Source organism: Trachurus trachurus, assembly GCF_905171665.1.
Source record: "Trachurus trachurus genome assembly, chromosome: 17".
In the NCBI taxonomy this organism is placed as follows: domain Eukaryota; kingdom Metazoa; phylum Chordata; class Actinopteri; order Carangiformes; family Carangidae; genus Trachurus; species Trachurus trachurus.
Genome location: NC_139900.1, coordinates 33,967,336 through 33,980,792, shown reverse-complemented (window position 1 = coordinate 33,980,792; position 13,457 = coordinate 33,967,336).

Here is a 13,457-nt window from a genome sequence, read left to right as displayed (position 1 = left end):
AGTATTGCAAGTAAGTTATGTCATAGTTGTTATGTTATCCCTTAAAGAAACTGTTTGACATTTTGAAACAAATACTGAAGCTTCTGCTTTATTGACAGATGTGCCAGTGACCATTGTTGCCATTCATTTCTTTATTTTGCCACATCACACCCACCCAGATTCAGACAATTAAGAAGACATGGTGTTTGTTCAGGCTAATTTACAATCATTCTTGGACAAAGCGTCAGTGTTCAACAAGTGCTCAGCCAGGAACCAACTGCTCAGCCCCCTTTTGTTTCACCGATTACAATTCTGGGTCGCACGTCTCTGACTGAACCTCGGCGCTCAGATCTCTTTTTGCAATAAAAACAGCTTTGTAAATGTATTTTCTACACGATAAGCAAACTAATCTTGATCACAAGCATATTCCACACTCCCGCTAGATTTTCACAGCATGCTTTTGATTTTGAGCTGATTAGGAGATTATGAAATGGATGTCGAAGCTCTTTGGTATGTATTATTGTTACACATTGATCTGTAGTGCTGGCTGCACGCTGCATTAGAGCCGCTGCTTATCTACAAAGCCAAGGGCGTGGGAAAATCTACTAAATCAACCTCCAGCTGACTTACAGTTGGAGTGGAGTGGTCTCAGAGCACCATTGCTGCGGTTGAATGGTCTACAGTACACAGTTCAGTAATGTCTTAACACGGTCTCACTAACCTGGAGCGTACTCACTTTCAAGTTTCTCTTTCCAACACCTTCAATTACTGTGACATGTCGTTTCTACGGGGCACCAGCATGGACACTGGAGCCACATTTGATTGGATCACCAGTGTCACACAGGAGGAGCTGTTCCTAAACTTTACAAATTCACACACAGCAGCCAGACACACTTGAAATTCTTGTCTTCGGTTTCCATTTCTTGGTGCCAAGATTTTCCTGCTTTGCTACCTTGACCAAAAAAAAAAAAAAAAAAAATGATATGCAAGTGCTATGCCAGTGAATATACCCAAATTTCGGAGCAGCAGGCTCATAAATATTCCACACTGTCAATGATTTTAATTTCACACAGTGCGAAGTGCCATTTAATGTTTTGTACACAGATGAAAGAGCACACTTTCTAATGTTTTGAGACTTGCTTTCTTTGGTAAACAAAGCAGTTCCAAATCCTCCACTATCTCATAAAAAGAGATGGAAATCACCCAGAGGAGAGGCCCTGGCATGCTAAGATAATAGGATCTCTGCTCGTCTCATCCATGTGCTGGTCTTTGGTCTTCACAAGAGCCAAACCTGCCGCACTAAACTCTTCAGCCGACCCCCCCCCCCTCATGAAATATGGATTTGTGTACAAGCGGGTACAAATGCTAATCGCCGTGCAAGCGAGTGCATGTGTGTGTGCATATGTGTGCAAAATTCTGGTGACTTTGTGTTAAGTATGCGACGTACTTCCAACTGATATGCACGTGTATGTGTGTACTTCGCCGGGCCGAATTAGATTTGGGTTCCGAGGCGAGAAAGGAAAGAGACGCATGGAGGAATTTAGCTATGAGGCTCATAAATAGTTTAGCCACCCAGAGCAGATTCATCAAGTAGCGTGAGGGATAAATCATATTCCTCCCCTCCTCTTTTTACGCCCCCCCTCCCCGATCCCTGGCTTCTCTCTCTCACCCTGAAGAGCAGGATGGAATACAAGATGCTGCATGGTAATCCTAAGACTTCAGAGAACCTAATACCTACCGACACTTGTGCTACACTGATCCGAGATCTGTCTCTAATTGCACACTCCGATGCAAATTCACATATACAACCTGCACATCGGCATCCGCACACCTTCTGGCTCCGTGTGTCTCTGTTTGAGCGAATGGGCACCATCAGCATGTAGGTTAATTTCACCCCTGTTTCTCCTCTTGTGAGCCGACGTTCACGCGGCAACGCCCTCAGCCCTGTCACGCAAAAACAGTCCAATCGATAGTGATCTGTTGCTCTGGATCGTCCAATGACGTGACAAATATCCTCGTCGGCTGCCGTGAGCAACAATTTCCCCCAAATTGAAAGGCCCCGAGGCCATTCAGGCGCTGGGGTTATTTGGATGCTGTTTTCTCCCTCATGGCCATCCATGAAGGATGAACCTCTCTATATATCATCTCTGTCTCATTGGATAGAGCCAGAGCTCCATCACCATAGCAATAGGTGTTTAGCCTACATCCCAAGGGACACAGTCATTCCACAGATTGCCTGAAAGAATGAGAGTGTGTGTGTGTGTGTGGCAGCGGATTTTGATGCTTTGAAAGTGTGTGTGTGTGTGTGGATGCGATCCTGTGTTCCTTCTGGTGTGCCTCCATTTGTCGGTATGAATTATAGATCAGCGTTGCCTTGGGATTTATAATAAAGGCCCAAGAGTGTCCCAGTCACACACCTGAGCCCTCTCCTCTATTTTGAAGCTCGCAAACACAACTTTGAAACAACCTGTTCCACAACTGCTGAGATGGCCACACGCACAAGCTTCTTCAGGTGTCCTGCCCTCCTCCCACTTTGTCTCAAATGCGTAATACATGCAAATGTTGTTCCATCCGTCATGGCTCCTGTCTTCTCACTTCCTCCCCTCTACCTTCGTTGCTCTCTGAGTCAGATTCTCTCATCTGTCTCTAGTCCCCCCCTCCCCGACACACACACACACACACACACACACACTTTGTTTAGCTCTCTGTCTCTGCCCCTCTTCCCTCCACCCCCCCCCAGAGACGCCCCTCTCTCCAAAGTGCGAGCCTCTGAGCCGTTTGCTCCTTCATTACTTCATTACTTCGCTCTCTCGTTCCTCTCCCTCACTCCGTCTCTCTGAGGAGAGCTGCAGTGGGTTTTCATTACCCAACAAGTCAATCTTCATCAGGGCGTCCTCTGTGCGCTCTCATTGGCTCACACACACACACACACACACACACACACATGCACACACTCTTTCATACAGGTGTACGCTTGCCTGCATCCTCCTATACTTCAAAGTGTAGGCAGATCTACACACATTGTAACTTGTTAATGGCTGTATCTCTTTGATTGGATGCAGAGGGAGCAGCAGAGGTGGCAAACCGATGAAAACACGGCCAGTTAGGAGGAGTGCGGTTTGTACAAACATGTGCAGTCACACTAGATAATATAATAGATATGCTAATGCAGAGCTTGTTGTGCTACCCCTTAAATCCTTTGTTAAGTTGTAGCTGCGGTCTTACTTATCTGCAGCGGGCCTGTGGGAAGGTAAAGCCACCACACAGAATATCAAGTAAGGTGCACCTGTGTGTATCTACCTCATATATCTTCTCTGCTTATCACATAGCATCAGCACATAGGCTTATTGTTGAATCAGGGAGCCAATCTTAAAGCTGGTATCATCATACATGTATTGCTTTGTGGCTGAGTTACCTGCCGCTAGGTGTCTTTTATATGTGATTTTGTGTCTTGTGGTGTGTTTGTGTACATTTTTTTTTTTTTTGTCCCCGAGCCTTTGTGTGTTTGTTGATACCAGCCTTATTTTTCTCTTCTCTACATAGTAATTACTGACGGAGTAAAAAAAAAAAATCATTTCTCGCAAGTGGCTCTGAATTTTTCCAGTGTGACTGAGGGCCTGGGGTCTCCAAAATGAAAGGGGACTGCACATCAATTTTATGTCCCCTTGTTGAGTGCCTCTAGAGAAGAGTCTGCAGCCAGCCAGTAGTTTACTCCTGAGACAGATTCTTGTTTAGCATTTAGATTGGCTTGATCAACCAGCAGTTAGCCTACATATGTGTGTGTGTGTGCGCGCGTGCGTGTGTGTGTATGAGAGAGAATGAGAGAGAGTGTGTGTCTATGTCTGTGTGCATTAGTGCATGTATGTGTGGGAGCACGTGGACAGGCAATTATCTGTGTAGGCATCTATGAACGTGTATCTCTGCGCACATATGAGGGCAAATAACTTGTTTTTGTGTGTGTGTGTGTATATATAATGCAAGCGTGTGCAGTGCACGTGTGCTTGTGTGTGATGAGCCGTGGCTCACAGCTCTTGGTGAACACTCCAGGCCAAGGTTGCCAATGAGACTTAGTGAGGCAGTGAGCCAGGGTCACACAAAGTTACACATTAATCTTTTAGAGGGAACCCCACCACCATCACCACACCACACCAGAATCTCCCCGTCGCACAGCCACTCCCACACTCACAGCATCATCGGTTCATCCACAATCAAATACATGAATGATTGTATTCCAACTGTAAAATGATTTTTTTTTATTGTAGTATTTTATTTTATGTTTAAGATGAATACAATGGAGCCTTGTTCTGTTCAATAATTACTAGAGAATCTCAGAAACACTCAATCAGTCAAACTGTATTTAAGGAGGAACGTCTGAAAAGGTTAATGGGATTCTGACGCAGCACTAACATTAAATGTGCATGCAAACACACACACACATGGCTGAACTGAGTGTGTGTTTTACGGGTTTCCTAGATGTATGTTTAAGTTAAGATCACATCATTTAAGCTCCAATTTTTCAAAAACCATCTGTGTGTTGTCTTAATCTACACTATACTATATACCTTTGTAGTGGGTCACACAGCTTCTGTTGTAATGCTAGGTAGTGTAGCTACATGTGCATGTGCGTATTGGTCTGTGCATGTGAGCGGCACTGCCTCTCACCTCTCGTTTACCCTGAGTTCATCCAGAGTTCACAGCCCCCCCTACGCCACTTAATGTGTGTGTTAGTGAAATAAGAGAGACACAGCGTGTGTGTGTGTGTCTATGTCTGTGTGTGTGTATCTTCAGCTCTCCGCCTCAAGTCTCCCCAAAAGCCACTTATGTGCTCACAAAGTTATGACTGTGTAGGGAGAGACAATTAGTGTGTGTGTATGTGTGTTCACGTGTATTTTTGCCTCGCTCGGCTCCACTGTGCGTGTGTGTGCGTTCTTGACAGATGTCCAGTTTCTGATGACTTGGGGTCTGTGCGATGTTGTTGCCCCTCAGCGTCTGTTTTATAGCCCGCTGCGACATTATAGTTTCAGCTCTATTTCCTGCTGTTACACAGGTGAAGGATGTGAGGTGTTTGACAAACTACATTACCCCCCCTCTCTCTCTCTGTGCTAGTCGAACAGCATCCAACCTGCTAACTACATCCACATCGCACGCCCTCTCCTCCTCCTGTAGCTGTTTTGCCACTGGGGTAGTTGTGAGAGAGGGGTGAGGGCGATAACACTTTCTGGCAGAGCGACACAGAAAAGGTGGGGACAATGCATTTACTCTGTGTGTGTGTGTGTGTGTGTGTGTGTGTGTGTGTGTGTGTGTGTGTGTGTGTGTGTGTGTGTGTGTGTGTGTGTGTGTGTGTGTGTGTGTGTGTGTGCGTGTGTGTGTGTACTGGCCTGAAATAATTCAGCCTGGAGGTGATGTGCTGGTAATGGTGCTGCAGAACAGAAGCTTTCTCTTTCTCTTTCAGAATAATAAAAAAAACACATACATATAACCACAGTCACACAGATGCACACCTGTTGTGGTCTAAGAGGAGTGTGTGTGTGTGTGTGTGTGTGTAACGGCAGCAGTGTACAGACAGGACAGAGAGCTAAAGCAGATTTGACAGGCTGTCCTAGGCACTAATGCTACAAATGGCTGCCTGGATGGAAATATCTTCATCATCCCGAACAAATAGGCTGTCAGTCAGCCCTCCAGAACTCTTGTTGACTGAGTCCCATCCCTCCTCTCCTCTCTCTCGCTCTCTCTCTCTCACACACACACTTTTTGTGGATGTCATCACTTCTTCTCCTCTCATTCTGATGTCATTCCCCCCTTTTTTTTCCTTTCTCTGGAAAGCTTGAGGGAAAGCCGTGTTCTGTTTCTCAGTCTTTGTTATGCGGAGTGTGAGGACGAGTGTGTGTCTGTGCGAGGCGGATCATAAATGAGTCTGACGCTTGGCCTTTTGTTTGAAATATGAAACCGCTCTCAGATGTGTAATATTACAGCAATAGAACAGCAATCAGACGTTAATTGAATCTGGGTTATGACTTTTCTGTGTTCTCGCTCAGCTGAGTGTCTCTCTCACTTTCCCTCTGTGTCGTTCTCCCGCCCTCCCAATGACTCTCATTTCTTACTCCTCCCGTTTCCCTAACTAACCCACTTTCTTCTGCCTACTGTCTGTCCATGTATCTCTCCCATGTATTTAATGTAATCCATGTTTCACCCCCGTGCAGCCTGCCAACCCCTCCCTGCCCCTTCCTCTGTTGTTAACCGCCGCCGCTGCAGCAGCATACAGCAGGACCCCCCCCCCCCCCCCCCCTCCCTCCCCTCCCATCATCCTCTCTGCTTCAGTTACACCATTCACGTCTCATTAAAAGACCTTCTGGTGAAATGTCACCGTCTTAACTACCCTTCGACATGGGACACTGGCTTTCAAATGTAGAAAAGTGACGTGCGTGTAAGTGTGCGTGTGCGTGTGAGTGCCCTTGCGTGTGCCACCGAATCTAAGCCGCCACATTATCTGTCGCTCTGTGTCTAAGTCTGCTTACCAGTATATGTATAGTAGGTGTGTTTGTTTTTCTTACCAAGCTGACAAGTAAAAAATGTGTGCCATTTGTGTTCAGTTGTGAAGATAGGGTCGTGATTAGGCTGAGGTAAGGTTAAACAACGCCCTGTTCACTTAGGTTTAGTTGTAAATGAGTGAATGTATTATCCATGTCCTCACAAGCTGAGTAATTCAACTTACTGTGCGTGCGTGCATCTGTGTGTGTGTGTGTGTGTGTATGTGCATCTCCTCCTCATGAAATGGGAGACTATCTATCCAGGCTGACCTTCTCCTTAATTGCTTGGTTTGGGTTCTGTCTCTGCTCATTTCAGGAACAGCGGTCTCCCTGAAATGACTGCTGACTCCCAATTGTCTCCGGCGAAACCTCACTATACCTGTCGCTGCTGACAACACACACCCACATTTTGACAATGCCCACGTTGGAGCAGAGGCGCACAGATACTTACATGTGCATCAGCTGTTGCCAGGGAAACTAGAAAGTAAAGCAATTTGTTCTCCGATGTCACTCAAGGTCAAACGTGTGCACACCGAGGATTGATGTCACCTCTTTGTCCTGCTGCTCATAGAAATGCAGTATCCTGTTTCTTCAACCTTCCCTGGTGACTGTTTTCATCTGTCATACACCACACTCACTCTACTTGTGCATAAACATCCATACTCAGACCTTGGACAACTCTAAGGAACAACTCGGAGGAGATCGACTTTAAAGATCCCAATAGTCCTTCAGCTGAAGGCATCTCATGATCATCGCGGAAGGTTTGACATTTTAGGAAGAAAAACGCTTGTTCCCTTTCTTCCCAAGAGTTACATGAGAATACAGAGACAGAGCCAGCTGCCTTAGCATAGCAGAGAAACAGCTAGCCCGCCATCAGCACCTGGGAAGATCACTGATTAATTTAATGACAAAACTACTGGGAGTAACTGTTCCCAGCCAAGAAATACGTCACAAAGCCCAACTCATAACATGTCGTTTTTACAAATGAGTTATTGTACAGATTAGACACACAAGAAAAGTATGTTCATGAATCAGCTTTAGTTGTGCTGGTATAGTACAGTAGGTGCCAGAACAAGGCTAAGATAAGTAGCTGCTGTTACCACACAGACATGAGACTGGTATTGATTTTGTCTTTAAAATCGTGTTGCAAAAGGCTTTGTTTCCTAAAATATTCAGGCAGCTTTAATTTAAGAAATAAAGTAGAACGCACCGTGTTTCCCAAGGAAGCACCGGGACTTGAAAGAGAAAAAACAAAAGAACGAGAAAAGCAGATGGATAAAAAATGTGTACTTGTGTCTGAAGAAACAATAGTTTTCCAATTGTACTCTAAATTTGAAGTGACATGCTGTGCTGGGACACAAACATCAGCAAACTGCAACAGTGACTATGCAGAGCTTAGCCTATTCTCATCTCAGTCTCTTATTCTCTGCAGCATACAGCAGCAGCAAAATAGAAGTTCAAATTCATCAATACTTTTATTTAAATGAGCCATTTAACAAAACACTAATACACAAAAACAGGCTGCAGTGAATGGGCAATGAAGACAGTTTATCTAGAGACAATTAACAATGTGCAGTTTTTCCATTATTCAGTTTCTTGAAATATTTGGGCTGGTGTTCTGCTGAATCTTTCCTTTTGCGGAAGGGAATTAGGGGAAGCATTTCCCAAATATTGCTCGGAGGAGTGAGCAACAATCTCTGCGTCAGCTGCGCCGATGCTGCAAGAAAAGAACGACCATGTTTAAAACAAATTAGTGAGATCATGAGCCGCTGAGATATTGTAAGAATGACTGACTGACCACTGATGGGGAGCAAGTAATATGGCCAGTTCAATCAGCTGTAAAAAAAGAAAGGAAAAAAAAGAGATTATTCCTATTAATTCCTTCTCCTCTGCTCCCTCATTCATTATTCCATGCCTTGTGGCTCCTATCTACTCTTATCTCTTCTCACTTCCCTCTATTATCCTGTTGGTTTCAAAATTCAAGAGGCAACTGCTTCTTTGCTTCCGTCATTTAATAAAATTGGCCTAAAACTACCGCTCCTCTCTCGGAGCCCACACAGGAGCCGATCGCTAATCAGCTGGCCCTGTATTAACCCTGTTAGCTGCACCTGTGGCATGCTTCCAGCTCTTGGCATTGATATTCACATTTAAGCAGCGGCGGCAGCAGCAGCACCCCCCACCGAGCTGGGGTGTAATGTTGCCGACCATTATGAGGTTCATTTGAGATTATCAGCATTAATCACAGATGGAGTCTCTGCCAAAAAAATGTAATCTAGGTTTTATCTACAGTATTTTATTAGCATGCATTAGTCCTTCTTGGATGAAATGAATGCTAATCCATTGACAACCCTGTGAGCTGTCTTAATTAGTTGTCATTTCTTTAATGTTATTTTTGGACAGAAATCTGAATAAATCTGAATATTGAAATTTGACCTTAAATGTGAGGCTGTAGGTAATCGGAGCAGAATGTGTTGTCAGAGAACTACAAAGCGCTGCCTTGGGCATATTGTCTGGGCTTTGGTTCACTGCCCTAAATGAGAATTTCAGCACTGCCAACTTACCTGGGCTGTGTTCACTATCTCGTCTCTCCCTCTTTCTCTGTCTGGCTGACAGTCTAATTGTCATGTGGGCAGCCTCCGCCGCATGGATTTAGTGTCGCGCTTGCCTTAATTTAATTGAAAAGCTGCGGAAGGGAAAGGAGGGAGGGGATGAAAAACAGATAAATAAAAAGTGGAACCAATCTTTGGCGGGTGCGCTGGGCGGTAAAATGGCAATGTGCGGTGAATAATGCATGGGGGAGATGGATAGGTCTGTGTGGTTAGAGCCCAGGACTGCTGGCGCTTCATTACCGAGGTGTTTGTATGCTGATGCTGTGATGCCGGCTCCTTGGCTCTGTGACAGAGAAGTGGCTGCAGAGGTCCCACCTCCCTAAACTATCTCACATTTTTGTCATTCATTTTGTCTTTTAAGCTCTTGCACCCTCTCTCTCTCTCTTCTTCTGTACATTTTAACGCCTGAAACAGCCAACACGCCTTGTCCTCCTATCTGTGTGTGTGTAGTTGGTTCTCCCATGGTATGATGGCAGAGCACAGACAGATGGTATTTAAGCATCCCTGTTCTTAGGGGGCAACACACACCAGCACAGTTCTAGCAGCCTCTCACAGAGCTAGTTCACATCATGGTCTGTGAGACAAGAGACAACTCTTGCACTTGACCTTTGACCCCTGCTGCACCTGTCCCGTCTGTGCAACAGGTGTCCAGTTAACACCGATCCCTACACATCCTTTCATTTCTTTTGTAGCAGCCTGATTAATGAGTGCATTTTTTTGTATATTTTAGTTTACCACTTGTGGTGGTGTGATTACAGACTGTGTTCAAACACAAATATCAGCCAAAATATCATGATCATTTTTTAAACCAGCCTCAAGACTCTAGTTTCAGGCGGGTAGTCACGTTCTGTGTGCTCCATTTCTTTTTTTCGCCGATGTGACTGCTGGAAATAATCAGGGGTTCGCTGTGCTTTAGTCTAACAAACAAAATAAACAACTCAATGCTCCCACTCTGGAGACTTGTGCAGTTGAAACTACAGGAGCGGGGCGAGGTTGTGTCAGTGTTGCTGTGGTTTGACGGTTCCTCCTACCTCACTCGCTCACCTTACATGAAAGGAAAATTCCAAGGAGATATTTAAGTGTGAATGTCACTTTACCTCTTGCGCAGGATACATTGCTTTTAATTATCTCGGGTTCTGGATCAGTTTGTGGGGCTGGCAGCAGTTAAAACAAACACCCTGGACTCACTTGAGGTGGTAATTGTGTCCTCAAAGACGCATTCAAATAAAACTAAAGTAAATTCTTTGGAGCATTCGATGTCTTGTGTTTGAGTAGGAGGTCCCTGGAAGGCCGGGCCTATGGCGTGCCGACATCCTGTTATGTATTCGATTTCATTATATTCAACCTCCCAGCCTGCTCTCATCAGTGGATCAGGAGTGTGCCGTCTCGCAGGCACATCGAGATATAATTACTTTCTAACACATGAAAAGAGAGAAAGAGGGAGAGAGCAGCAAAGAAACGGAGAGAGGATGAAGGAATGAACAATGAGGTTTAATTATGCTTTATGGCAACAATTATAGAATGAAAACAGAAAGTCAATAGGCAGAAACATTGTCTCATTTTCTCTGCTGAGGTGGACTGGGTTCTGCACAGGGCCCGAGGCAAACCAAAATAAGAAACAGTTGAGAGGAAACAAAGAAAAGAGGGAGAATGTGCCTGATCACATTTATTAGAGAAAGAGGAGAGCTGGTGCGACTCCAAATCCTTCTCCGTGTGTGTGATTTTTTTTCCCCCGCCATCTAATGTTTCCTCACACAAGCTAAGTGTACCACTTCACTAATTGCAACCTTTGCAAGTAATTAGGAGACTGTAATGGATTCCACTTGTACTCTCCTCACCTTGATAATTGTGGATGTGTAGGTTGGCCCACTCTTTGTGTTGAGGTCAGTGGAGATGTAGAACTCAAGTAGCTCCACAGGCTGTGTGACATTTTGTTTTCCATCACTTACTCAGAGACTCATCAGGATCAGTGTGATTATCATGCCACATTGGCTGCAATAGTATGCACGCACATGCACACACACACACACACACACACACACACACACACACACACACACACACACACATAGAGTACACGAACGGCTGTGTACTCACACACAGACAAACACAAGCTCAATCAAGGACAGATTAATTAAAGGGAACAATCTAATTAGCGTCATTAAGCCAGGAATAATAGAGAGGCTTGTACACGGGGACAAGAACTGAAGAAAGCTGTCATTGTGTTTACACGTGCACGAACACACACATATGCACAGTTACACACACACTCGTGCATGTGCATGTGCTCACATACCCCCACTTTGGGAACACACACAACTAGTTGGTCATCGATGCTCTTAAAGAGGAATAGTGTATCAATTTGTTTGGGAGGTTTTAATGGTGTTGAATCAATATTTCACCGTTGAACACATTACACGCAACACAATATGCCTCCTTTTTCACTCTTTGTCTGTGATCATGTCTTTTGAAGTTGGAAAGCAGCAGACCAAAGTGGGCACAGCCGAGTTGCCATGAGCAACGAGCCCCTAATGGTAACCCAGAGTTACTCAGTTGCCAAAAAAAAATGCCTTGGGTGGACTGTTGAACACAAGAGCCAAGGAGACGGCCATTAATTGCTTAAACACACACAGAAACATTTGCACATTCCTGATTGAACGACACATGTGATCACACACACACACACACACACACACACACACACACACACACACACACACACACACACACACACACACACACACACACACACACACACACACACACACACACACACACACACACACACACACACACACACACACACACTGGCTGTAGCCACAAGAGCCAAAATTTCTCAGAAAGTAAGTGCTTGGATGGCCTATAGCAAAAAAAAAACCTCCCAATACCATCATCCCCTTTTCTTCTCTGTGCGTACTCCCCCTCACACACACTCAGGGCACAGAAAAACAGAGCATCTCTCACTCACACACACACACACACACACACACACGGACTCGCAGACACACCTGATTTGCTAGAGGCTGCATAAATATGAATCAGGGGTGACAATGGCGTGCAGAGTGGAGCCCTGTGCATCCTATTTTCATCATTTACCTCAGGCTAAATGGATTCGGAACACTGTTGGATGGCTCACCTCTCACACTGGTTTGCCTACTTAAATGTGAAATATGGTCGAGATCCAAACCCGACCGTACGTTCTTTTCATTTGTCTCCCATTCTCTCACTTGTCTCTGCTCCCGTACTCAAAACTAGTGACACGATGACTGTCTGTAAAGAGGGAACTACTGTACTAACCAGCAGAAGTGTTATCACTGCAATAATATGCACTCACACTGGTGCAGCCATTGTGCTTGTAAATGGAGCAGAGGCAAAATCTATTGGTAGGCCTACTAATAATAAAAAAAATATGATCAAACATATCTTTGAATTTCTTTACGTTCAAGTGACAAAAGCGGTGAAGGAAAAAGTGTTATGGTTATTTATTTCAGATAGTTTTTTATTGAGTTTTCAAAAAACAAAAAACTGTAGTGAGAAAAAAACAAAACAATTGAAACTGACAGAGAGCTAATAGACAGAATAGCATGGATGCCATACATGGATCCCATCTCCAGTGTGCGTTGGATATAATATACATACTTACATACTTCATATACTATTTTTTATTTTTTGCTTCAATTTGTTACATTTCCAATAGTCGTTTCATGGTTAACACACATTGTGTTTGCAGTCACGCTGTGTAAAAATCTGGTTCATCCAATTGACCCAAAACTTTTTTTTTTTTTTTTTTTTTACCTGCCTCCAGTGCCCGGATTGTTTCATTTTTATTTGCCCGTATTTTGAAATATCTGCTTCTGAGATTTATGGCTTCACCCCAATACACCGGAGGTGAATGTAATTTCATTTCTATTGCCCACAGCATCCTAAAAATGAAAAGACTACCGAAAAAAAAGCCCAACATTGTCACGTCTTTCAAGAGTCAGTGTCTGGATTCCTCCTGCTAGACTTTGCTGTGATCACGTTCGACTGATGAAAGTTGATGACAATGAGGTCTGTGGATTATCTAAAATGACAGCAGGAACGTTTTTTTTTTCTTTTTTCTTTTTAACTGTGAACATCACAAGCTGCGCACACTGTTCACCTCCACTGTATTAGCTAGAGTTCAGAATATATGATGAAATATGATTCAGGAAATCCAGTTTGAGTAACATGAATTTTTCTGGCCACCTCACCAAAACTGGATCAGGTTCCCCACCAAATAAACAAATAGCTCTGGAGTTTGTTTCTGACTGAACTGAGATCACTTCCTTTTAAACTGTGCTGGGAGCGGCTGTTTGGTCCC